The following is a 26,788-nucleotide window of genomic DNA, read 5'->3' as shown; positions in this document are numbered from 1 at the left end:
AAAGAAGTCAAAGTATTCATGTGAAAAGGATACTGAAATCCCATTCCATTTTATTCTTCAGGTGTCTCTAGATACTAAAACAGAACAAAAAAAAGGGCTATTTCAAGAACTTTTAGGTCAAAAAACTGAGCCAGGTAGGGTAGCACATTCAGGTAAGGTTGGCCTGATGTGATGGGATGATGTGGCGTGATCTGAGGATGTGATGTGCTTTGAGGATGTGCCATGATGTGGTGATGTGATGGGATGATGTGATCTGTTTTTCTGCAGCATAACCCCTACCTCTAACCACAGACACCTAACAACCCAATTCCTAAAAATAAGGCCCAACCAAACCCACTCCGTGACTTACCAGACAGTGCTCTGCATCCTTGGAGGTAGGTGGCCTTCTTTTGTCACGCATGCTTTAGGTGTGTCCAACATTACACGCAGAGATACACAGCACTCCATCCCCTACCCATATCCTCACATGTGTGGGCATAGCAGGTGCATGAACACAGTGAAAGCATAGCTGACCACTTTTTCAAGTCGCCATTGGCACCCAAAGTTAGACACAGCCAGAGCACACCATCAAGCACAGCAGGGCAAGGACTATGATCAAACAACCACACAACTGAAGACTATCAGAATGGCCTGGCACACATTCTAAACCACATGCATTTGGAATCATGAATGCTAACATGTACCGCAAACATAAAATATCTGCAAAAAAGAGAGAAGACAAGGAGCGGAGATGAGGAACTGGAGGAGACCGGGGTGAAGGAGGCCACGGTGGAGGAGGTGATGAGAAGAGAGCAAATTTTTCCAATAAAAAGGGGAATGATATCAAATTCTATTTTACTCTACAAGTAAATCTCTTGCTACTAAAACAGAACTAAAAAAGCACCTTTTCAGAACATTTTTGATCATAAATTGGATACAGGTAGGGTGGCAAATTCATGTAAGCCCCACCGTTGATAGGCTGAGGATGGAAGATTGAGGGTTCAAAACTGGCCTGGTCTTATATAGAAATACAATGTCTGGAGGAAAAAGAAAAGAAAGAGAAAAAATATAAAAGAAGGATGTGAAGGGAGGAGAAGGAATGGAGGCGGAGGAGGGGGAGGAGAAGGAGAGGAAAGGAAGGAGCGGAGAGGAGAGAGGCAGTTTTCAAGTGAAGAGGGGAATGAGATGATGTGGCATGATGATGTGAAGTGATCTGGTGATGTGGTGTCATCTGGTGATATGATGGGATCTGGTGATGTGAAGTGATGGTGTGATGAAGTGATGATGTGATGATGTGATGTGATTATGTGAGGTGTGATTATGTGACATAATGTGGGGATGGAATCTACTTTTCTGCAGCATAACTAAAAATTATAATTCAAACCAAGTATCCTTGACATCGCCTTAACCCCTATCCTGAACATCGACAACCCTATACCTGAACCCTAATCTCAATCATACCAATCCTGAAAACAGCCATAAGCCCTGAAACCCCCACCTCTAACCCCAGACAACTAACAACCCAATTCCTTAAACTAAAGCCCTACCCCAACCCATTCCGTGACTTACCAATGTTCTGCATCCCTGGAGGTAGTTGGCCTTGTTTTGTCAAACATGCTTAAGGGGTGTCCAAGTTTACACACAGAGACACAAAGGACTCAATTCCCCACCCATACCCTCACATGTGTAGGCAGAGCAGGTGCATGAACACAGTGAAAGCACAGCTGACCATTTATTCAAGTCTCCATTATCACACAAAGTTAGGCACAACAGGAGCACACAATCAAGCGTGGTAGAGCAAGGACTCTGATCAAACAACACCACAACTGATGAATGCCATTGGAGTGGCCTGGCACACATTCTAAAACACATGGGTTTGGAATCATCAATACTAACATGTACTGCAAACATGTCTGGAGAAAACAGAGGAGAAAAAAAAAGAGAAGAGAAGGAGGGGAGGGGGGCAGGGACATAAGAGGAGAGGAGGAAAGGAGAGAATAAAGTATTCAAATGAAAAGGGGAATGAAATCCCATTCTACTTTGTCCTACAGTTAAGTCTCTTGTTACTAAAAATTGAGCCAGGTAAGGTGGCAAATTCAGGTAAGCCCCACAGTTGGTAGACTGAGGCAGGAAGATTGAGAGTTCAAAACAGGCCTGCTCTAGTGTGGAAATACAATCTGAAGGAAAAAGAAAAGAAAGAGAAAAGATAAAAAATAGAAGGATGGGAAGACATAGAAGAGGAGGAGGAGGAATGGAGGAGGAGAAGGGGGAGGAGAGGGGAGAGGAAGGGAGAAAGGAGAGGGGAGGAGGGGAAAGATTAGAGGAGGAGAGAGAGGCGGAGAGGCAGGAGGAAAGGGGGAGAGGAAGGGGAGATTGGGAAAGCAGGGGAGGGGAGGATGGAGCGGAGAGGAAAGAGGCAGTTTCAAGTAACAAGTGGAATGATGTCATGGGTTGTGATGATATGAAGTGACCAAATGTGGTGGTGTGATGTCATGTCATGTCATGTGATGTCATGTCATGTGACAAGATATGATGGTGTGATGTGATGATATGACGTGATTTGAGGATTTGATGTGATAGTGTTATGTGAAGATGTGACTTGATATGAGATGTGATATCATATGATGATGTGATGGAGTCCTGTGACTTGGTGACATGATGTGATTATGTGACGTGATCTGGTGATATGAAGTGATGGTATGACGTGATGTGATGGTGGGATGTGATATGATGACATGGTGTGATGTGATATGTGAGGGTGTGACATGTTGTCATATGACAAGATGATAAAGCATGATGTGTTGATGTGACGTGATTTGAGGATGAGATGTAATGTGATGATGTGATGTTATGTGCTGTGATGTGAGGATGTAATGTAATTTTCTGAAGCATAAGTAAAAATTGTAATTCACACCCTGAGTATCCTTAAAAACACCCAACCTTAACTCTATTCTTAACATCGACAACCCTATACCTGAACCCTAATCTCAATCATACCAACCCTGAAAACAGTAGCTCTAAGAACTGAAAACACCTACCACTAACCCCAGACACCTAACAACCCGATTCCTTAAACTAAAGCTCGACCCAAACCCACTCCGTGACTTACCAGTGTTCTGCATCCTTGGACGTAGGTGGCCTTTCTTTTGCCATGCATGCTTAAGGGGTGTCCAAGTTTAAACAGAGATACACAGCACTCGGTCCCTGCGCAAACACGTGTGTGCAGAGGGAGCACACCATCAGCCATGATGGGGCAAGCACTGATCAAAGAACACCCACAACAGCTGAAGGCTGTCAGAGACACATTCTAAACCACATGGGTTTGAATAATGAATAATGGGTCTCAAACATAGAATGTCTGGAGAAAACAGAGGAGTGGAGGGGAGAAGGGGGCGAAAGCAGAAGCGAAGGAGGTGGGGGAGGGGAGGAGAAGGAAGAGGCAGAGATGCGAAAGACAAGACGCGAGAATAAAGTTTTCAAAGGAAAAGGGGAATGAAATCACATTGTTTTATTCTACAGCTAAGTCTCTACCTACTAAAACAGAACTAAAAAAATGCCATTTGAAGACCTTTTGGATCATAAAATTGAGCCAGGTAGGGTTGCAAATTCAGGTAAACCCCACAGTTGGTAGGCTGAGGCAAGAAGATTGAGATTTCAAAACTGGCCCGGTCTAATGTAGAAATACAATGTCTGGAGAAAAGACCAAAAAGAGGAGGATAGAGGGTAAGGAGGAGCAGGGAAGGAAGGGGAAGAGGAGCAGGAAAGGAGGAGGGGAGGGGAAGAGGAGGAGACAAAGTTTTCAAATGAAAACAGGAATGAAATCCCATTCTATTTTATTGTTCAGGTAAGTCGGTAGCTACTAAAACAGAACTAAAAAAGTAACTTTTCAAAAACATTTAGATCATAAAATTGAGACAGGAAGGGTGGCACATTTAGGTAAGGTTAGCGTGAAGTGATGTGATGATGTGACATGATCCAAGGATGTGATGTAATGTGAGGTGGTAATGTGATGGGAGGATGTGATCTTTCTGCAGCATAAATAAAAACTTAATTATAACTCCGACCCTGAGTATCCTTAACAACACCCAAAGTTTACCCTATCCTTACCATCGAAAACACTACACCTGAACCCTAATCTCAATCATACCAACACTGAAAAAAGTATCCCTAAGAACTCCAACCCTTACCTCTAACCACAGACACCCAACAACCCAATTTCTTAAACTAAAGCCCAACCCAAACCCACTCCATGACTTACTAGACAGTGTTCTGTATACCTGGAGGTAGGTTGCCTTCTTTTGTCAAGCATGCTTAAGGAGTGTCCAAGTGTACACACAGAGATACACAGCACTCAATCCCCCACCCATACCCTCACATTTGTTGAAAGCAGGTGCATGAACAGTAAAAGCACAGCTGACCATTTACTCAAGTCTCCATTGTCGCCCAAAGTTATGTGCAGCTACAGCACACAACTAAGCATGGTACGTCAAGCACTCTGATCAAGCAACCCCACAACAGCTGAAGGCAATCCGAGTGGCCTGACACACATTCTAAACCGTATGTCAAACATAAAATGTCTGGAGGAAACGGAAGAGACAAAACAGAGAAGAGAAGGAAAGGGGAGAGGAGAGGACAAAAGAACAGGAGAGAAGGAAAAGATAAAATAAAGTTTTCAAATGAAAAGGAGAATGAAATCCCATTCTTTTCTACATTCTATTCTATTTCTACTACTAAAACAAAACTAAAGAAGTGCCTTTTCAAAAACTTTTAGATCATAAAATTGAGCCAGGTAGGGAGGCACATTCAGGTAAGATTGGCGTGATGTGATGATGTGAGACAATAAGAGGATGTGATGTGATTTGAGCACTGGCTGTGATGTGGTGACGCAACGGAATGATGTGATCTATCTTTCTGCAGCATAAATAAAAACTTAATTGTAATTCACACCCTAAGTACCCTTAACAACACCCAACCTTAACCCTATCCTTAACATCAACAAGCCTATAACTGAACCCTAATCTCAATCATACCAACCCTGAAAAGAGTAACCCTAAGACCTGAAACCCCTACCTCTAACCACGGACACCTAAAAACCCAATTCCTTCAAATAAGGCCCACCCAACCAACTCCATGACTTACTAGACAGTGCTCTGCATCCTTGGAGGTAGATGGCCTTCTTTTGTCAAACATGCTTAAGGAGTGTCCATGTTTACACAGAGATACACAGCACTCCGTCCCGCCCATACCCTCACATGTGTGTGCAACAGGAGCACATCAAAGGACTCTGATCAAACAACACCCACGACTGCTGAAGGCTGTCAGAGACACATTCTAAAGCACATGGGTTTTGAATCATGAATGCTAACATGTGCCTCAAACATAGAATGTCAGGAGAAAACAGAGAAGAGGAAGAGTGGGGGGGGGGGGGGAAGACGGAAGCGGGGACAGTAGAGGCAGGGGCCAGGCAGAGGACGCAGGGGTGGAGCAGAGAGGAGATGAGAAGACAGGGGAATACTTTTCAAATGAAAAGGGAAATGAAATCACATTCTGTTTTATCCTACAGCTACGTCTCTAACTACTAAAACAGAACTAAAAAAGTACCAGTTCTAGAACTTTTAGATCATAAAATTGAGCCAGGTAGGGTGGCAAATTCAGGTAAGCCCCACAGTTGGTAGGCTGAGGCAGGAAGATTGAGAGTTCAAAAGCAGCTGGGTCTAATGTAGAAATACAAATACAATGTCGGGAGAAAAAAGAAAGGAATAAAAAAAAGACAGAAAATAGGAGGGGAGGGGAGGGAGACGCAGGGAGGGGAGTGGGGAGGAGGAAGAGGAGGAACAGGAGAGGAGGAGGTGGGGAGGGGGAGGGGGAGGAGGAGAAATGGAGGAGGGGGCTGGGCAGAGGTGGAGGAGGGGAGAAAAGGAGAGTTTTCAAATGAAAAGGGGAATAAAATCACATTCTATTTTATTCTTCAGGTAAGTCTGTAGCTACTAAAATGTGCCTTTTCAAGAACTTTTACATCATAGAATTGCTTATGTTATTCATACGAGGAAATGCCATATCAGGTGCTCCGATCATTAATGGCACTAATCCGTTTTCGAACCCTCTGATCATAATTGGTATAACTATAAAGAAAATTATGACAAATGCATGGGCGGTGACAACTACATTGTAGATTTGACCATCCCCTAATAGAGCTCCTGGTTCACCAAGTTCAGCTCAGATGACAATGCTTAGACCCATGCCTACTATTACGGCTCATTACGAATATAAGGTATAGGGTTCAAATGTCTTTATGATGTGTTGAAAATAATCAATAATTAATGAACGTAAGTATTGATAGAATGGCTGAGTACGGTATTAGACTGTAAATCAAATTATAGGGGTAGGCCCGTTTCTATCATAGTCCTGAGGTGAAATTTCATTTTGAATTGCAAATTCAAAGGAGCAGCTTCAATCATGCCGGGACTTCTCCAGCCTTTTTTTTCCTCGGCTGGAGAAGTAGATTGAAGCTAGATGATTTAGGGTATTTCGCTGTTGACTAACATTGTGTAGATTTGATTCCTATCAATCTAGTGAGGATTTAGCTTAAGAAAAGCAATTGGTTTGCATCCAGAAGATGTAGTATTAGTTCTGCAGTCCTTAGAGACAGAAATTAAACTTGAGTGTTTACTTAGGGCTTTGAAGGCCCTTGGTCTTTGATTAACCTAAATTTCTAGAATACTGAGTACAAAATGGAGATAGGGAAAGTGATAATGAGGATAGAAAAAGAAGAGCTGGGATGGGTCATAAGCTTTTGTAATTATTTAGTTGTCATATGAATTTGTTATTATTTGGAAGGGGACATAATGTAAGGGCAGATGAATAGATTAGTAGAAGATAAAAGTAAAGGTTTAGTAGGGCTGATATGGCTATAAATACACGTGCTATAATGTTTTTGTTTGACACTATTTCTTGGATAATAAATCATTTAGGTAGAAATCCTGTTAGTGGGGGTAGTCCTCCTAATGATATGTGTGACCAGCATAATTAAAGTAATTAATGGGGTAGAATTTCATGCTATGGTTAGAGAGGATGGAGATGAAGAGCTTAATTGTAAGTATGATGTAAATAACTAAGTTAAGGGTTATTGCAGTGGGATTATAGATTGTTACTACTGCTATCCATCCTATAAGGGCAATGGATGAATATGCTAGGATTTTTCATATTTGAGTCTGATTAAGACCTCCTCAGCCCCCAATAAGAATTGATGATATAGCAATAAACATTATGTTTATACTTAGGTTGTTGGCCATTTGGTATATAATTGAGATTGGGGCCACTTTTTGTCATGTTAGTACGATTATACCAAAGAATAATGGAATACCTTGAGTAACTTCTGGTACTCAAAGGTGGAATGGGGCTAAGCCAAGTTTTATGGCTAGGGCAATTGGTAGTATATATTGGCATAGGTTGTCTTTTAGGTCAACTATGTTTCATTGCCCAGATGAATCAAGGTTATTGAAGATATAGTATATAAGGAATATTGATGCTGTTGCTTGTGTTAGGAAATATTTTGTGGTGGCTTCTGTTGAGCATGGGTTATTGTTGTAAATTATTATAGGAATAATTGCTAGTATGCTCATTTCTAGTCCTAGTCACATGAATATTCAGTGTGAGGTTGTGAGAACTAATATGGTTCCTATAAAGATTGTAAATATAATTAGTGAATATACAACAATATTAATTAGTATGGGAGGGGTTAAAACCAACATTTTCGGGGTATAGGCCCGATAGTTTTAATTAGGTGACCTTACTAGAATTTAGTTTAATTGGTATCATGAAGAATTTTGAGTTCTTAGGTTGTGTTTGAGTCCTATAATTCTAGAAATAAAAGGAATATAACCTTTATGTTTTACTCTATCAAAGTGACTTTTGTCAGACATATTTCTATATTGGCAGTGGTATACTCACCGTAAGATGCATAAGTTGGTCATATCAGAAACATGGATATGATGCTTGGATCAGTAGAAACAAAGAAGTTAAAATTAATGCTTTTACAACTAGGTTTAAAGTAATCATTGAGTGTGGAGTAGGTTGGACCAAAAATAAAATAGCGGTTAGTCAATTTATTAGGATGATATTTATATATTCTGCCATAAAGAATAAGGCAAATGGTCCTGCAGCATATTCAACGTTGAAGCCTGAAACTAGTTAAGATTCACCTTTGGTTACATCAAAGAGAGCTTAGTTTGTTTCAGCTAGTGTGGAAATAAATCATATTATAGCTAGGGGTCATGCTGGGATAATTATTCAGATATATTCTTGAGACATTGACAGGGAAAATATTGAGAATGGTCCAGCTAATAGTATTGTTGATAGGAGGATGATTGCTAGGCTTACTTCATATGAAATGGTTTGATCTATAGCTCGTCATGCTCCAAATATAGCGTATTTTGAATTGGATGCTCAGCCTGATCCTAAAATTGAATATACTGATATGGTTGATGCTCCTAAGATGAATAAAAATCCTATGTTTATGTTAAGTAGTGGATGTGGTATTGGAAGGGGAATTCATAGGGATAGGGCTAGTGATAATGCTAAAATAGGGTAAATTGAAAATAGAATTAAGGATGAAGTGGCTGGGCATATACGCTCTTTAATGAACAGTTTTAAAGCATCCACGAATGGTTGAAAAACACCATATGGACCTACGATGTTAGGACCTTTTCATAATCGTATATAGCCTACAATCTTGCGTTCTAGTAGGGTTAAGAAGGCTATTGCTAATAACATTGGAATTATAAATACAAGGAAATTTAAAATTAACATGCTGTTAAGAAGAAGAGTTGAACCTCTGATAATAGTTTTAAATCTTATGCAATTGCCGAGCTCTGCCATGTTAACAGTTTAATTAAGAAATAAATCATTAATTAAGCATTAAGGCGCTTTGGGGAAAGTTGGCCTTATTTCTCTGGAAGTTGGCCTTATTTCTGGAGAAATAGTAAATAGATAGAAACAGACATGGATTTCTCCGGTATGAACTCAGATAATGTAGGACTTTAACCGTTGAACAAATGAATCTTTAATAGCTGCTGCAGTCCTGATACAACATCGAGGTCGTAAACCTCATTATCGATAGGGACTCTTTAATGAGACTGCGCTGTTATCCCTAGGGTAACTTGGTCCACTGATCAGAAATCCTGGATCAAAGATGACGTAGGTTAACCTCAACCTGTAAGTCCAGGTCTAAGTCTTTCGGAGGATTATTTTTTCTCCAAGGTCACCCCAACCAAAATTTTCTTTCTAGCTTGTTACTGTTTACCTCTGTTAGAGTGAGTTTAAGTTTTTAGTAGAAAGTAATTTAAGCTCCATTGGGTCTTCTCGTCTTATTAATTTCCACCTCTTCACGGAGAGGTCAATTTCATGGATTAAATGTTAAAGACAGTTAAGCACTCGTTATGCCGTTCATACAAGTCACTAATTAAGGAACAAGTGATTATGCTACCTTTGCACAGTCAGGATACCGAGGCCGTTTAACATTAGTCACTGGGCAGGCGGTGCCTCTAATACTTGTAATGCTAGAGGTGATGTTTTTGGTAAACAGGAGGGGCTTGTGTTTGCCAAGTTCCTTTTACATTTTTAAATCTTTCCTTCGTGACATATCTGCGTTGGATTATCATTGATTTGTACGGGGTTTAAGATTAATATGGGGTTTATTAAATGTTAATGTTAATTATCAGTGATTTATTTGTGCAGATATACACTTATGTCAGGAGAAACTATTCTTATTACTTATACTAACATTGGTGCATCTAATATAATAAAATTGGCCCAGTGTATTTCTAGGAATTATTATAGGTTTTAGTAATATTTATATTTAACTCGTGTTGAGCTTCAACGATTTCTTAATCGATGCCTGCTTTTAGGCCAACTATGATTAATTATTTATTCACTAGAAAAGCTTGAATCCTAATTCTGAAGAGCTGTACCTCTTTAGATTAAGGTTAAAATTTACATTTATTAATATTTTAGGTAAATTTTAAGTTGAACTAAAATTCTTTGGCTGGGCAGCCAGCTATCATCACAATCGGTAGGCTTCTCACCTCTACCTTTAATTATCTCACTATTTTGTGACATAGACAAGTTGGCTCTGGTTAGCTATTTAAAGGTAGCTTGTCTGATTTTGGGGTGTTTGGCTAAAACAATTTTTGTCAAATTTATTCTAGTTAGTCCATTATGCAAAAGGTAGAAGGTTTTATCTTTGCTTTGTTATACTTTAATTTTATACTGTTTCTATAGCTCTAGTAATGAATTTTCTATCTCCTATACTAGTTTAGGGGTGAATGATTTAATTCATGCATTAAGAATGATTTAGTTTGTGGAAGGTTAGGCTAGCAATAGTTCAAAGCATTCAAGTATTTTGAAGTCTTCTGAGTCTAAGTCAGGTGCTTTATTTCAGCTACACTTTCATTAATCCAAGCGCACTTTCCAGTACACTTACCTTTTTAGGACTCATCTCCTCTTAATTCTTGTAGTTAAAAGTTATGTACTTATCTGTATCGAATATTGAGGAGGGTGACAGGCTCTGTGTGTGTGCTTCACTGCTCTATTCAACTAAACACTCTATTTTTAGTTTTCTGCTAATTCCTCCTTTATCTTGTCCATTTCAGACAAGGTTTCGTATGTTCTGGACCAAAAATTTAGCCCATTTCATGAGTTACACCTCGACCTAACTTTTTTTATATAATATAATTGGGCTTACTTGTGGGCCTTTTTAGGGTTTGCTGAAGGTGGCGGTATATACACTGAATTAGCAAGAAATGGTGAGGTATATCGGGGTTTACTGATTACAGAACAGGCTTATCTAGATTGATATAAAGCACCACCAAGTCCTTTGAGTTTTAAGCTGTGGCTAGTAGTTCTCTGGCGAATAGGCTTATTTTAAACCTATTTATGTTTACAACTATACGTAGTGGGGTATCTAATCCCAGTTTGTGTTATAGTTTCAGTGTTTTAATTAGATAAAATTTCTTTCGACACTGTTTTTCATAAAAGGGCTTTTTACAGCTTAGCTGTAGTTTAATTTTACTGAATATTTAATTCAACACTCTTCACGCCGAACTTTATTTACTTAGGTCATTTGTATGACCGCGGTGGCTGCTGGCACGAAGTTTACCAATTCGTTCATAGCTTACTTTTTGTCACTGCTGTAGCCCGTGGGGGTGTGGTGAAACGTGGCGTTATGAGCGTCAATTGTTATATTGAGAGCTTAAAACCTACTCCTTTCATTCTAACTGAATTTCAGGGTAAAACTCACCGGTGTACGGATATTTGCATGTATAATTTTACTGACAGCAAATAAAAAGGCCAGGACCAAACCTTTGTGTTTATGGAATTAAACAATTCTTCTAGACATTTTCAGTGCCTTGCTTTGCTCATAAGCTACATTAACCCGGTGGCCTTAGGAGTTTGACAGTCAACTAAGTATTTAGTAAGTTCAGATTAGGACTATGTTGGTATTTGCATCTATTAATGTTTAGGGAAATGGGTGTTAATAAAGTGCTAATCTCCTAAGGGAGGAAGAATAAATATTTCTGTGTATGCATTAGAGTACTATTTTAGTATAAAATTTTTTCATGTCCTCGAGCATTAATATGTCAATGGCTTGATTATTATGGGGTTGGAGAATGTTAGTTAATAAGTCCAGCTACAGATCAATTGACTGCGTCCATGCCTTGGCAGATTAGCTGAATCACAGCATACCGAAAATAAAAAAAAATAGTAGGGATATGACAGAACAGTTATGTTAGTCCTGGGCTGATTAGTCACTAATCCATCGAGATGTCTTATTTAAGGGGAACATGTGGGTGATCTTAATTTTATGGCCCTGAGGTAAGAACCAGATGTCAGGTATAGTATCACAATAGCTACCCCCAAGTTTTATGGGCCCCGAGGCAGAGTGGGCGGGTTGATAGTTTCACGGAGGATGCTAGATTAAGAGACAACAAGTAATAGGGGATTATCCATGTGTTCAAGGACTAATGAAATTTAATGGACTAATGTGGGTATGGTATTATGGTTGACAAGCATTAACTCATTGTACTGTACAATATTCATATTGTGGAGCATTTAATGTGGATATAACAGGATGTAAATGTACTTTATGGGGGTTAATACTTGCTTATAAGCATGTATTAATTTAATGTGATTTTATGGTTTATGAACGATTAATCATAATATGCATGGTAATTTTTTTTGGAGAGTTTAAGATTAAGCCTCATGAAACAGTTTAAATTTATTAAATCTCCCAAGTACAGGGAATAGTTTAATTAAGAATTCCAGCTTTAGGGGTTGGAGGTAGGATTCTGTTCTTTCCCTGAATGCTTTAAGAAGATAAAATCTTTGTCTTAGATTTACAAGACCTATATAATTCTTATACTATTAAAGCAGTCTTCATTTAAGTACTTTATTTTCAATTAATCCGGCAATTGGAAGAAAGAGAAGGAGAATGGATGTGATTTGTCCAATAATGATAAAGGGTGGTTCTACTGGTTGTCCTCCAATTCTGGTTAGAATAATTAAATCTGAGATTAAATTTAAAAATAGGATTGAGGGCTGGGGATATGGCCTAGTGGCTAGAGTGCTTGCCTCGTATACATGAGGCCCTAGGTTCGATTCCCCAGCACCACATATACAGAAAATGGCCAGAAGTGGCGCTGTGGCTCAAGTGGCAGAGTGCTAGCCTTGAGCAAGAAGAAGCCAGGGACAGTGCTCAGGCCCTGAGTCCAAGCCCCAGGACTGGCCAAAAAAAAAAAAAAAATAGGATTTGACTAATAGGTCGGAATATTAATCCACGTTGATTAGATGTATGGAGGAGTGGGAATAGGACAAGGATTAGGATTGATAGGATCAGGGCAATTACTCCTCCTGGTTTATTTGGAATGCAGCGTAGAATAGCGTAGGCGAATAGGAAATATCATTCTGGTTTAATATGAGGTGGTGTATTGAGTGGGTTAGCAGGTATATAATTATCCTAAGGCAACTGGGAAGAATAAAACGATCGTAAAGAAGAAGGCTAGCAATGCTACACTTCCTAATTGATCTTTGTATGAGTAGTAAGGATGGAATGGAATTTTATCTGAATCAGATAGGATGCCTAGTAGATTATTAGATCCTGTTTTGTGAAGAAATAAAACATGAATTATTGCCATTGCTGCAATAATGAATGGTAAAATAAAATGGAATGCGAAGAAACGAGTTAAAGTAGCTTTATCAACTGAAAATCCCCCTCAAATTCACTCTACTAGGTATGATCCAATATAAAGGATTGCAGATAATAGATTGGTAATTACGGTGGCTCCTAAAAATGACATCTGTCCTCATGGAAGTACATATCCTATAAAGGCTGTAGCGATTACTAGGAATAGAATAATAATTCCGATATGTCAGGTTTCTTTGTAGAGGTAGGAGCCGTAATAAATACCTCATCCAATGTGCAGATAAAGACAAATGAAGAATAATGATGCTCCGTTAAGAGTGTATACATCGAATTAATCAACCATAGTTAACATCTCGGCAAATACGCGCAACTGAAGAAAATGCTGTGAGTGTATCAAATGTGTAGTGCATAGATAAGAATAGGCCAGTAGAAATTTGGATAATTAAGCATACTCCAAGAAGGGATCCAAAGTTTCCTCACCCTGAGATGTTAGAGGGAGTTGGAAGGTCAATGAAAGCATGGTTTACTATTTTTATGAAAGGATGAGACTTTCATATGATTGTCCATGTGAAAATCATGACGATTGACTTTATTTAACTTTAATCTTAATGGTTTTAGGTTTTGTTGGGGTAGCTGTTAAAGCTTCACCTATTTTCACGGGTGTAGGATTGATTGTTAGTGGGGCTGTTGGGTGTGGTCTTAATAATTCCAAATGATAGCTCTTATATTGGTATGATTGTGTTTTTTATTTATTTAGGAGGGATGTTAGTTGTATTTGGTTATACAAGTGTTATATCAACTGATGAATATCCTGAAACTTGAGGCTCAAATCTATGACTATGATTTTTACTATTATTAGGAATATTATTAGAAGTCGTTTTAGTAATTACTGTTCTGCATTTTGAGGGGTTAGAAGGTGTAGGTGGATTATATAATTTAGATAATATTTTAGCATTTGGTGAATACAATGTATTACTAGTTTGGGAAGATTCACTTGGGGTGGCAGCTATTTACAGTTATGGGAGTTGATTTATAGTAGTTGGGTGGTTGAACTCTATAACTATTTATCTTATTGAAATTACTCGGGCGTTTAGTTGATAATAACTAGTAGAAGTAGGGTGGATAAGATGAATGATGAAAAATACATTTTTAATAGGCCTTTATGATTTGACAGGGAGCTAGAAGCAGATGCATTAATGGTAGCTAGGGTTTTAGGTATAAATTTTTCATTTCATGTATAGTCTATAGTTGATGTTGCTAATTTTTGACTAAATGTGAGACCTATATTAGGAAGGAGTCGATGTGTGATGGTTGGAAAAAATCCTAGCAGGTTAGAGAAGTTGAATGAATACAATTGGGATTTATTTTTAAATAACATGATATAATGTTTAGTTCTATTGCAGCAATAAACCCTATGATAGTTACTGTTAGAGCTGATAATTTGATTATAATAGGCATATAGTTTGGGTGTTGGTAGGATTAATAAGGTTGGAAAATAGGAAACCAGCCAAGATGCTTTCTTTTAGAAGGTGTTTGATCAGATTAATTAGGCTTGGATTACTTTAATTGGTGGAATTAATTAGTAAAAATCGTGGATGTCCTTTTAAAATGAAGAAAATAATTTGTGAGCTGTAGATAGCTGTAAAGTATGTTGCAATTAGGGTGATGCGTAGGGCCCAAGAATTAGTATATGATAGATTTATTGCTTTAATGATTAGGTCTTTTAAGTAAAATCCTGTAAGGAAGGGTGTGCCAGTTAAAGCGAGGCTACCTAAAATTAGAGCAGATGTTGTAAATGGTAGACATGGGGCGATTCCTCCTATTTTTTGAATGTCTTGTTCATCGTTTAAGTTGTGGATAATTGAGCCAGAACATATAAATAACATAGCTTTGAAGAATGCATGTGTACAGATGTCAAGAAATGATAAATAAGGCTGATTACTGCCTAGAGTTACTATTATCAAACATAGTTGGCTTGAGGTAGAGAATGCAATAATGTCAGGGCACAGATTTCTGTGAATAAGGTTGTAATATCCCCAATACATAGAATTAGTGATATAATATTTGGGTGCTTGGCTATAAAGGGATAAAAATGAATTAGCAAAAAGATTCCTGCTACAACTATAGTACTTGAGTGTAGTAGAGAAGATACAGGTATAGGACCTTCTACGGCAGATGGAAGCCATGGATGGAAGCCGAATTGAGCGGATTTACCAGTAGCTGCTAGAATTAAACCCAGTAAGGGTAAGGCAGTTTCATTACTTATTAATGGTAGGTCATAAATCGGTTTTGGCTTAGATCAGAATGTATTTATCATGTAGAAAATTCTATGATGGACCAAGTGAGGAACAGGGCTATAGATTAAAAAAAAAAAAACAGCATAAAGATCTAACTTAAAGCTTATGTATAATTCTATGGAGTGAATAGTTATTCAGTGATAATTAGAGATGACTGTCTCTTTTTTTTTATATTGATGAATAGAAATACTGGAATCAGACTAATAATGAAGGCTCATTTTATAGATTTAGTAATTTGATCAGGATATGTTACTGTTGGTTGGTTGACCCATTAAAAGTTTTGTTAGGGGTTTTAGAAGAATAGATAATATGAATGTAAATGATACGGTAAGCATTACAGGTTACTTTATCTTGTATTTGCACCAAATTTTTGGCTCCTAAGGCCACTAGATTACCAGTATCCTTAAAAAGTTAATAAAAAAGCCATACTTTTATGTATGGGTGGAGAAGTTAGTAGCTCCTCGTTACTTTTTTGGGTAATTAAAAGAACTATAATTCTTTGTTTCTAGATTCACAGTCAATTGTTTTGTTTAAACTATACTTTAAACTATAATTGTAGGGCTAAGAATAGGGCTTGGGGGAACTGTAAGAAGAATGATTGGCATTAAGTGAAGAAAAATTAAGGTATGTTCTCGTGTTAGCAATGGAGAGGAGGAGAGGAGAAGGCAGAGGAGGAAAAGGAGGAGGCGGGGACACAGAGGAGATAAGGAGAAGAGAAGAGGGAGAATAATGGTTTCAAATGAAAAGGGGAATGAAATCCCATTCTATTTTATTCTACAGGTAAGTCTGTTATTAGAACTAAAGTAGTGCCTTGGGGGGGGGCAGTCTTGGGGCTTGGACACAGGGGCAGAGCACTGCCCCTGGGTTCTTTTTGCTCAAGGATAACCCTCAGCCACTTGAGCCACAGCAGCACCTCTGACCCTTTCTATATATGTGGTGCTGAGGAATCGAAACCAGGGCTTCATGTATAAGAGGCAAGCACTCTTGCCACTAGGCCATAGTCCCTGCACCTAGAAGAGTCCTTTTTCAGGAATTTTAGATCATAAAATTGAGCCAGGTAGGGTAGCAAATTCAGGTAAGCCCCACAGTTGGTAGGATGAGGAAGGAAGATTGAGAGTTCAAAATCAGGTTGGTCTAATGTAGAAAATACAATGTCTGGAGGACAGAGAAAAGACAGAAAAGAGGAGGGGAAGAGGAGGGAGGAGGGAGGGGGAGGAGGAATGGAGGAGGGGGGAGGATAATATTGAGACTGGTAGGGTGGTAAATGCAGGTAACCACAACAGTTGGGAGGCTGAGGCAAGAAGACAAAATTGAGGCCCCCCTGGTCTAATGCAGCAATACATGTCTGGAGAAAGAAAAAGGGTGGGGGAGGGGAAAAGAGAAGAGAGGAAAATGGGAGGGGAGAGAGCCACTTAAATGAGCCACTAGGTGGCACAAGTGCAGTTTTCTTCAGTGTAATAATTCATAAAAAGCTGCTGGTCTAGAAGAATCCAACATCAACTGTATTTTGCATGTTAACAATCCAACACTTAGTCAAATAAAGCCAATCCTAGAAATAATGCACCACCAAAAATGTCCCTAAGAATAAACAGCAACACAAGGGATTTTTGCACATATGAATCGGAAAAAGAATGAATAGTCATGTATGCCACTGTTGAAAAATAAATGATATACAATTTATGGAGATTCAACAGTTAGTTCCATCTCCTTCCATGTTCACATCTTTGGACCATGTGTCTCTCAGGTCATTCAGTGGTCTGTTCTTTTGTTGTTGTCAGTCATGGGCTGTCCTTGAGCCAGTGCCACTTCTGGTTTTTTGCCTTTTAATTGGAGATAAGGGACTCAAGCACGTTCCTGCCTGGGCTAGCTTTAGGCCATGATCCTCAGATCTCAGCCTTCTGAGTACCGAGGATTACTGGTATAAGCCACTGGTGCCTGGCTCTGTTCCTGATTTATTGACACTCTGTACTTAGCAATTAATGGGTGCTTTGTCTGATGAGTTTTGCAGCTTACCTTTGGAATCTTAGGAGGTTTATACTGATTTCCTTTAAAGGATTCCAATTTATCAGACTTGTCTTTTGATGGCTTGTGGATTTTCTGTCACCCATGATAGCAACTACTAATTTCCAGTCTTCAGCCTTATCCAGCCCAAGAATCATGGTGGACTTTCAGCCTGAGTCTACAGTGCTCAGTGCGTGCCAGGGACACCCCACTCTCTACCATCAGACAACCCTCGTGTTGATCAAGTAAAGCCCATGCTTCTATTGCTTCAAAGGTGGCAATGTCTGATCCTCAGATGTGCGTAAAGTGTCATCTCAAAACCCAAGACTGGGGCTGAGAATGTAGCTAAGTGCTAGAGTGCTTGCCTAGCATGCATGAAGCCTTGAGTTCGATGCCTCAGTACCACATAAACAGAAAAGGCCGGAAATGGTGCTGTGGTTAAAGTGGTAGAGTGCTAGCATGAAGCAAAAAGAAGCTCAGGGACAGCTCCCAGGCTGAGAGTTCAAGTACCAGGAGTAAGCAGCCAGTCCACATGGCGTCCTTTATGGCTAAAATGTGTGTTTTGCCAACTCTCATTCTGCATCCCACTTCAAAGCAGCAATTGAGGCCCCAGCAATTGAGGCTACTTAGGTGGGGTACCTGTCTGAAACAGCACTAATGAGCATAAGGGATAGCCATTTGCCTGGTGATACCATGGTACAACTTCAGCATAGTTTTCAAGTCCCTCCATCGCCCAGTACTACCTTGGAGCACGGCCAACCAGGATCTGGGTGCTTCAGTCCCAGCCACACTGATTGCTGAGCTCCTCAACTAAACCCAGTGGCAATCTTTTCATACCAGGTCCCTGTTACCTTCACCGTGATGCCTCCTTATGATTGTGATTCAATGATTAGAGGGTCTTAGAACCTTGACCTACAGTGATGCCAACTTCAGAATGTTTTTGAATGGATGTCACTTCTTCAGGGGACAATGTCATTAAAGCCACTATGTACACTGGGCTATTGTTCCAGATACTACACTCAAAATTCCAAGTGTATTTAGTCAATGTTTTCTTCTGATACTAGAAACATTTTGCCCTCAAAGTACTTACAGTCAGAAGAAATCAACAGGCAACAAAGGATGGGTATGCTGGAACTACTCCACACGGAAGCAGGATCCTGTAGAGGTGACAGGGGAAGAACAAAACAGAAATCTCCTTACTAGAAAACTTGAATAAAAACAGTCTAAAGGAACTGACTGGGTTATATTAAAGGGGTGAAGTTCAGTGTTGAGTTGCTTACCTAGGTTGTGAGAGACCCTGAAACACAATAAATTTTAAATTCACCAAAAAGAAACTTAAATGCCTTGAGACGCTGAACAAAATGTGTATAAGACCTATGTAATAAAAATAAAATATTTTCCACACAGCCCGAGCCCCTAACCCACAATCACAAAGCAGGACATGACCAAAAGCAGAACTGAATGCATAGCAAAGACTCAGAGGCTTGGGCAGAGGACTAGGGTCACCTAAGTTGTTCTGATCAACACCAACTTACAAATCAGGAAAAGATAGGCTGCCCTTCCTCACACATGCCTTCACCTCCTTCTCCAGGCCCCAGGATGGATATGAAAGTAAAAATGAAAATGACGCAGACTTGAAAAGAGGCCAGGGGCCTGGGTAAGGCATGAGTTCTTCAGAGCAGCTAATAATTGGGTTCATCCACACTGTTCTACCTTGGGCTATAGAGCCAGAACCTCTATTCATGATTCCAAGCTTCCAGGCTCTACACATTTTATTCTGACACTGTCCATTTTCTCCTCAAAATGCCTACAAAGGCTGGAAATCATGAAAACCAAAGGCTGTATAAAAACAGCCAGGGCTAAGAGCTGAGGTACTTGCCTTGCTTGTGGAAGGCCCTGAAACACAATACCACTGGAACTCACAAAAAAGAAAGTGAAATACTTTTGTATGCATAACAAAATGTGGCTCACTCTTGTCCTCCAAGCTACTCAGGAGGCTGAGACGAGAGGATCCAGGTTCAAAGCCAGCGCAGGCAGGAAAGTTCATAAGACTGTTATCTCCAATGACCCACTAGAAAACCAGAAGTGGTGCTGTGGTTCATGAGGTAGAGCACTAGGCTTCAACTGAAGACCTCAAAGACAGAACCCAGGCACAGATTTCAGGCACCAAATCCGGCAAAGAAAAAAATTTAAATAAAAGTTTAAAAATAAATGTGTATAAGACCTATATGATGAAAATCTTATTTTGGCCAATCCTGGAGCTTAAAATCAGAATCTAGGCACTGTCCTTGAGCTTCTTTTAATCAAGGGCAGTACTCTAACACTTGAGCCACAACACCAATTCCTGCTTTTTCTGTGCATGTGGTACTGAGGAATCAAACGCAGGGTAGGGTGCAGAGGAGCACTCTACCACTAAGCCACATTCCCACCCCCAATAATCTTTTTGTGCTGGTCCTGGGGATTGAACTCAGACATGAGCACTCCACCACTTGAGACACAGCTCAGCTTCTACTACAGGATTGGTGATAAAGAGCCTCATGGACTTTCCTACCAGGGCTGGTTTCGACTGCAATCAACAGATTTTGGCCTCCCGAGCAGATAGGTTTACAGGCATCTGGAAAAATCATTTTCCACACATCCCCTCCACCCTAACCTCCATGCCCTATGCAAGACCTGGGTTGGGGTTGATTTTCTAGTAACCAAGATACGTTGGGGTCCACTGAGGCCATCCTTCATTGGACTGGACACCTACCATTCCAATCCTCAGCACTTAGGCCTCTCCTCTGTTGAGTGGGATCAGAGCCATGGTTGATGGAAGGAAAAAAGGAAAAGGCCATTTAGACCACACTTTCTGCTCCTGCCTTCTGCTACCTCCATACAGCTCCTAATGAGACAGATCTCACACCAGGCCTGGGAGCAGTGATGGCCCACTGAGACCACCAGGGAACACGACTCAGTATAAAGGTGCTGGCCTGGCTGGTGAGTCATGCTCCAAAAACTAGACAAAATACCTTGGTATGCCAAGTAAAATGTGCAATAAACAAGAGAGGAAGGCTGAACTTCTCCACACACTTTCACAAATACCCCCACAACCATGCCCTTTGCCTGCCTAGACTGAAAGCACCATCTAAAGTCTCTGCAGTGACAGGGAGCTGGATCCAGAAGCATGGTTTGGGCATGTTATAATGTAAATTATCAGAGAAAGCCCATTTTGAATGATGAAATCTTGGAGTCTTTATTATAATGCTGGCAATCTATAGGCAGCCAATTGTTACAAAGGCATGCTGCCCCCAAATATATTTATCACTGTTAGGAAACAGGCCAGAGAGGAAAGAAAAAACAAAAACTATACTAACAAACCAACTGAGCTCCAAGAACTAATTTGAGACATCATGTTGACCAGACATAAGCCAGGAGACAGGACACAGGATGCAAACACAGAGATGTGTGGTATGGTGCAAAGGCACCAGTGCTTGTCTGGGCCTAAATAAGGTAAGGTCAGGGGACAGGGTAATAGGAAGCTGCTATTCCCAAGCACTGGACTGACAGGCTCAGTCACCGACAAGGGAAGTACTCACACCTGTCTCCAGGATTCAGGCACAACCATCACCTGGGGGTCAGATTTCCCTCCCTGCACCATGAAGACGAGATGCCAGACCCTACAATTCAACATGTGAGTGGCCAAGATGGCACCAGAGAGACCTGATCTCCTTACTTCAGGGCTTATCCACCCTGAAGCAACTACAAGAAGGGCACAAATGAACAAACAAGAGAGCAAGGCTGTACTTCTCCACACACAATCACAAACACCCCACACTCATGTTCTGGGCCTGAAAGTGCCAGCTAAAAGCTTGACAATGACTGGAGCCGGCTCTGGAGGCCTGGTTTGGGGACTGGCCTCACCCAAGCCACTTCAGGAAGGACACAAACCAACACAGAGAGGCAGGCAGGCAGGAATTACAAACCCACACCCATGACATGGGCTTGCCAAGACTGAAAGCACCGGCTACAAGCTCTGCAATGACTGGGAGCCAGCTCCAGAAGACTGGTTTGAGGCATAGCCTCACTAAAGCCAACAGGGAGGCAGGCCATGCTCCTCCACACACTTTCACAAACACCCCACAACCATGGCCTGGGCCTGCCCAGACTGAAAGCCCACTAAATGCTCAGCACTGACTGGAAGCCGGCTCTGGAGGCCTGGTTTGAGGCATTAGCCTCACCAAAGCCACTTGAGGAAGGGCCCAAAGGAGCAAACAGGAGAGGCAGGTCATGCTACTCCACATACAGTCACAAGCACCCCACACCCATGCCCTGGGCCACACCTGCCACGAAGCTCTGAAGAGCTGATTGTCTTCTGGAATTGCCTCAAGATCAGCTCAGTGCACCTGGGTCCAGCTTTCTCCACACACAAGCAGCATCTGCACACGCAGTACTCCAGGCATCCCCACACAGAAAAGTGGCTGCTGCCTGGTGGGATGGGTGTACGGAAGCCCAGGCCCACCACCAAACCACAGTGAGCCTGACCAGCTTTGTAGGCCTGAACCAAACTAGAGGACCCTCAGAGAAAGGAACTCCTCCTAGCCTCGTGGCATGTCTGTTTGTTCCAGGTAGAACTGACCTAAACCAGTCCAGCGCCCAAGACACACCCCTTGACCTCTCACTTCCTCCCCTTTCCCCTCCCCTCTCCTGCTGTGATGCCCAATAGCCCTGCCAACACACACTAGCTTCAGGCCTCTTGGCCCTCCTGTCCTGGGCCTCCACATAAGCCCCGCCCCTGCCCCTGTCACTTCCTGGCCCATGCCCCTCCCCTCCCCTGCATTCAAACCCAATAAGCAAAGCCCCTTCACCTCTACTTTCCTTGCTTTTGCCCCACGTGTATCCTGCTGTGACGCCCCATTAGCTCAACACCATAAGCCACCCCACAACCATGGCCTGGGCCTGCCAAGACTAAAAGCACCAGCTAAAAGCTCTGCACTGATTCGAAGCCGGCTCCAGAGGCCTGGTTTGAGGCCTAGCCTCACCAAAGCCACATCAGGAAGGGCACAAACAAGCAAACAGGAGAGGCAGGCCATGATTCTCCACACTATCACAGCCATCACACACCCATGCCCTGGGCCCCACTGCCACTTAGCTCTGCTTGTCTTCCATAGTTGCCTCAAAATCAGCTTGGTGCACCTGGGTCCAGCCCTTCTCTATATACAAGCCGCATTTGTGCAAGGTCAGCGTTCCTCCAGGTTTCCCCACACAAACAAGCAGACGGTGCCTGATGGGATGGGTGTAGGGTAGCCCAGGCCCACCACCAAACCACAGTGAGCCTCACCAGCATTGTGGGCACAAACCCAAAGATGGGGGCTACTGGCAGGACTGCCAGTCCCAGGCAGAACCAACCTAAAACAGTCCAGTGCCAGGGCCACGCCCCTTCAATTCTCACTTCCTCCCGCTTTCCCCACCACTATCTTGCTGTGATGCCCATAGGCTCCAGGCCTGTACCTCTAGCTTCCTGGCTCTTGCCCAGCCTCTCTCATGCTCTGACACCCCATAAGCCTCACCCCTGCACCTCTAGCTTCCTGGCTCTTGCCCCGCCTCTCTCCTGCTGACCACCCCCCATAAGCCTCACCCCTGGTCATCTACACTTTGGAAGAGCCAAGACATCCCCTGTGAACTCAGTTTGGAATGTGACTGAGGAAGATTCATGAAAATGCTGTTCCACCTGGTCATGGCATCTCACTTGTGTCCACAGAGCCCTGGTTGGGCCTTTAAAGGGGGAACATAGAACAGGATGTGTATCCACACCCTTCTCAGAAAGGCCTGGGGCAAAACCAGAAGGGAGAAAGGGATGAAAGAGGCTGGGTGTCAGGATGTTAAAGGTAAGGACCCTTCCCCACAGAACTGAAGATTGATGAAAGACCCCTACTCCATCAACATAAGGGCTTCTGTACAGTATGCAAGTGACCTCAGGAGGCCAAAGCCCACCAACACTCAGAAACAGGGGCATTAATTCACATTCATCAATGTGGACATGAAGCAGCTAGCCAGGTCAGAGCAAACCTGCTGCCTACCCAGAATGGGAGAGAGCAAATGTGCTTTGAGTCCTCAAGCAGTCTACACCTCTGACTGTGGGTAGCTTCCTTACAAGTAGCACTTTGCTGGGTATCTGGGCTCTGCTGTATATAGGAAAGACCACAGGCCTGGAAAGGGCCTGGGGTTCTCCATGTTTCTGAGGAACACAGACAGATGGAACTCACCACAGCAGCCTAAAATGCAGTAGTCACTGCTGCCTCCCTCTGACTCTGGAGGAGACAGCCTGGTGGGAGAAAGGATCCAGTCCTCCTAGGGCAGGCAGACAGAGAGCTTCCCACCTCCCCTGCCCCCCCATACCTGCCCTCTGCTGCAACACACCATCCTCGGAGCTCAGGAACCCCTGGGTGGGCAGGCCCAGTGCCTTCCTCCTCATCCAGGACCGAGGACTGCCAGGGATGCACTGGCTATAGGTAGGCAGTGTGATGGCCTCCCAGGTTCCTGGCCAGGTGTTCCTGGAAGGCTGTAGAGAGGCTCTATCAGCCCCTGCCCAGGCCTGAAGCAGATGACAGGGTGCAGGTAAGGATTCAGGCAGCATGCTGGGACCCACTCTGACAACAGCAGCCTGCTCTTCTCTAGGAAGCTCTTTCCATGTCCAAATCCAATGCTTAAGTGTCACCAATACCCACAAGACTCTCTATCCCTCACAAGATGTCAGCCTGGTCTCAGTCTAGGAACTGGAGTCCGTTCAAGTCCCTCTCTGCTCCCCAGCCCTAGCTCAGTAGTCTGTACCTGGGTGCAAACGTTTACAGGTGCCAAAGACAAGGAAGACCCTGGATGGAGAGCTGCCCTCGGCCTTCTAGAAGCAAAAGAAAGTGGATACCTATGCCAGTATACACACAGGAAAGGAAACAGTCAGGATACTTCTGTGGAGGCACATGAAGCCCTGCCACTGTAAGGGCTAATCTGAGAACCTGAGTGACTAAGTATAAGATTTAGTGTTAAAATTATAACAGCTTCTAAACCCTGGTGATGACTCCATGCTAGAGGGCTGGACCCTCACCCATGAGACTTGTTTTTTGTAGTTTGACATTTAAAAATTAGGGAGTTCTTGTTCCACTCTGTACCTAGGTAGCAACCATGGTAACGGACAGTAAAAAAAATGATCATAGTCATAGACTATAGAAATAACCAGAATAGTAGCAGAAATACCATGGTAACTATTGGGTTAGTTTACTTATGATTGAGTAGTGGATTGTTTTAGCCCACTCAAGCTTGCTTACTTGTAAGGGGAAAACACAGTGGCAATTGTTAAAATTGGTACTAGGTCAGCCTGACAGAATTCTGCTTCTGTAAACGGCTTGCTTAACCCATTTGTGACTTGCTCTACCCCAAGCACTAACCCCCTACATCAGTGCTATGTGACCCCCTGCTGTCAGTTCCTGATATCAAGGCCAATTCCCATTATCAAAGCCAAAATAGATAACTGAAAGGGTAGATAGGCAATAGAAATGTGAAAAGACTTGATTGCCAAATGCCATCCAATCAAGTATCTGCCAAGTTGGAAATACCCTGCCCCTGTAGTAATCACAATAAAAACCCTGCCTATCTGAGTGTTGGGACTCTCAATGCAGATCCACTGTGTTGGTGGCAGTTGAGAGTCCAGGTTGAGCTTGCAATAAAGACTTGCATTTGCATCAGAATCAGCTCCTTGATGGTCTTTGGAGACCCAAAATCTGAGCATAACACCGCAAAAAAGGAAACTGGTCCCTTGGAGTGCCAGCAACTCCACCAAATATCATACACAAACCTAACCCTCCATCACTGTGCTGCTCCTGAGAGGTGAACCATAGAGAACCAGACCACCCAAGGGTCTGGGTCACCCTAGCAGGTGCCCTATTACCATAGGGAAGAGTACAGAGCCTTTAAACATGGTGACACAGTCCAGGGGAAACCACAACCTATCCTCACAGCTTCATCCTCACCTATCTAGGTTCTTCAGAGGTATTTCTAAGAGTACAGATGGGCTTTGTTCAAAGCTAGAACCCTGGACTTAAGCTTTAATTTGTATGCTTACACAAAATAGGCCTGCCTTCCAATGAGAGGAAATGGACTTTTTTGCATAATAGGTGGGAGACTCAAAATGAAGACAAATACAGATACAGGGGGAAGACAAACCCTGGGACACCAAAAGGAGGGCATGGGAAAGAGCATGGCTAGTAAACTAAGAACTTGGGGAGGATCTTGAGGCCACTCAGACTCTAACCCCTACCATATCTCCTACCCCATACCAAGACAAATGTCCTAACCGTAACCATAACCATACACACACGTACCCTAATTGTAATACAGCTTCAACCCAACCCTAACCCTACCCCTACCCCATACGCTAACATAGATCCATACAATTGTGTACCTAACACATTCATACTGAACACATTGACTAACTCTTCCCCTAGTCCCTTCCTTAACACGTTCTTAAGCCTTACCTGTTTCATAACTTGTTCCACAAAGTTTATTCTCACCCACTCCCTAACTCTCAACCCTTCCTATAAACCCTGATCCTAAAATCTTCCCTAACAGGCTCCCCAACCTCATCCTTTGTCTACCGCATTCTCTATCCCCTTCCCTAACCCACTCCCTAAGCCTGACCCATTCCTCAAACATCATTTACTATCTTTCTGTAATAGCCTAACACTAACTTAGTCCCTAACACTAACCTGCTTTGTAAGGAAAACCCAACACCTGCCTAATCTATTTCCAAACCATAACTACATCTTAATGCTAACCACCATTCTGAGTAGCCCTACAACCACCAGTCCTTAGTGACAGCAACAACCGACCCATAACCCAATCATACTGTCAAGATATGTGTAAATTATCTGAGAAGCCACATATTGAAGGATTGATTCTTGGAGTGTTTATCAGAGCATTAGCAGTCTGCAGGCAGCCAGCTAGCTGTTACAAAGGCCTGCAGCCCACACAGACCCTCAACACTGTCAGGAAACAGGCCAGAGAGGTAAGAAAGAACAAAAAACATACCAGCAAACCAATTTTCTCTCCCAGCTTTGAGGACTAGGTTAGGGTTGCTGTGTTGGGCACATTTAATGTGTGGGTTTAGTTAATGAAAAGTCTCAAGTAAGGCATAGTGGCTGAGGGTATGGATTAGGGTTTGGCTACCCTAATCAAATTTTAATCCTACCATTAACACCGAGCCCTAAGCCTGAAGCATAACCCAAATATCGCCTATCTTGCCAAAGTTAATTTTCAACAGCATGTGGTTCTAGGCAGCGTG

The 26,788-nt window shown here is 42.1% G+C and overlaps 1 long non-coding RNA gene across 1 annotated transcript; it reads left to right on the top strand.

The window, feature by feature from the left end:
- The first annotated feature begins 9,684 nt into the window (after positions 1 to 9,684).
- On the top strand, positions 9,685 to 12,559 carry LOC125345909. Its single transcript, XR_007209814.1, has 3 exons — positions 9,685 to 9,764; positions 10,324 to 10,332; positions 12,548 to 12,559. It is a non-coding gene; the product is annotated as an uncharacterized LOC125345909 (long non-coding RNA).
- The last annotated feature ends 14,229 nt before the right edge of the window (positions 12,560 to 26,788 follow it).

This window comes from Perognathus longimembris, chromosome 2 (assembly GCF_023159225.1).
Source record: "Perognathus longimembris pacificus isolate PPM17 chromosome 2, ASM2315922v1, whole genome shotgun sequence".
NCBI classification, from domain to species: Eukaryota; Metazoa; Chordata; class Mammalia; order Rodentia; family Heteromyidae; genus Perognathus; species Perognathus longimembris.
The sequence above is the reverse complement of the archived record's forward strand: the minus strand, read 5'-3'. Positions and strand labels throughout refer to the sequence as shown.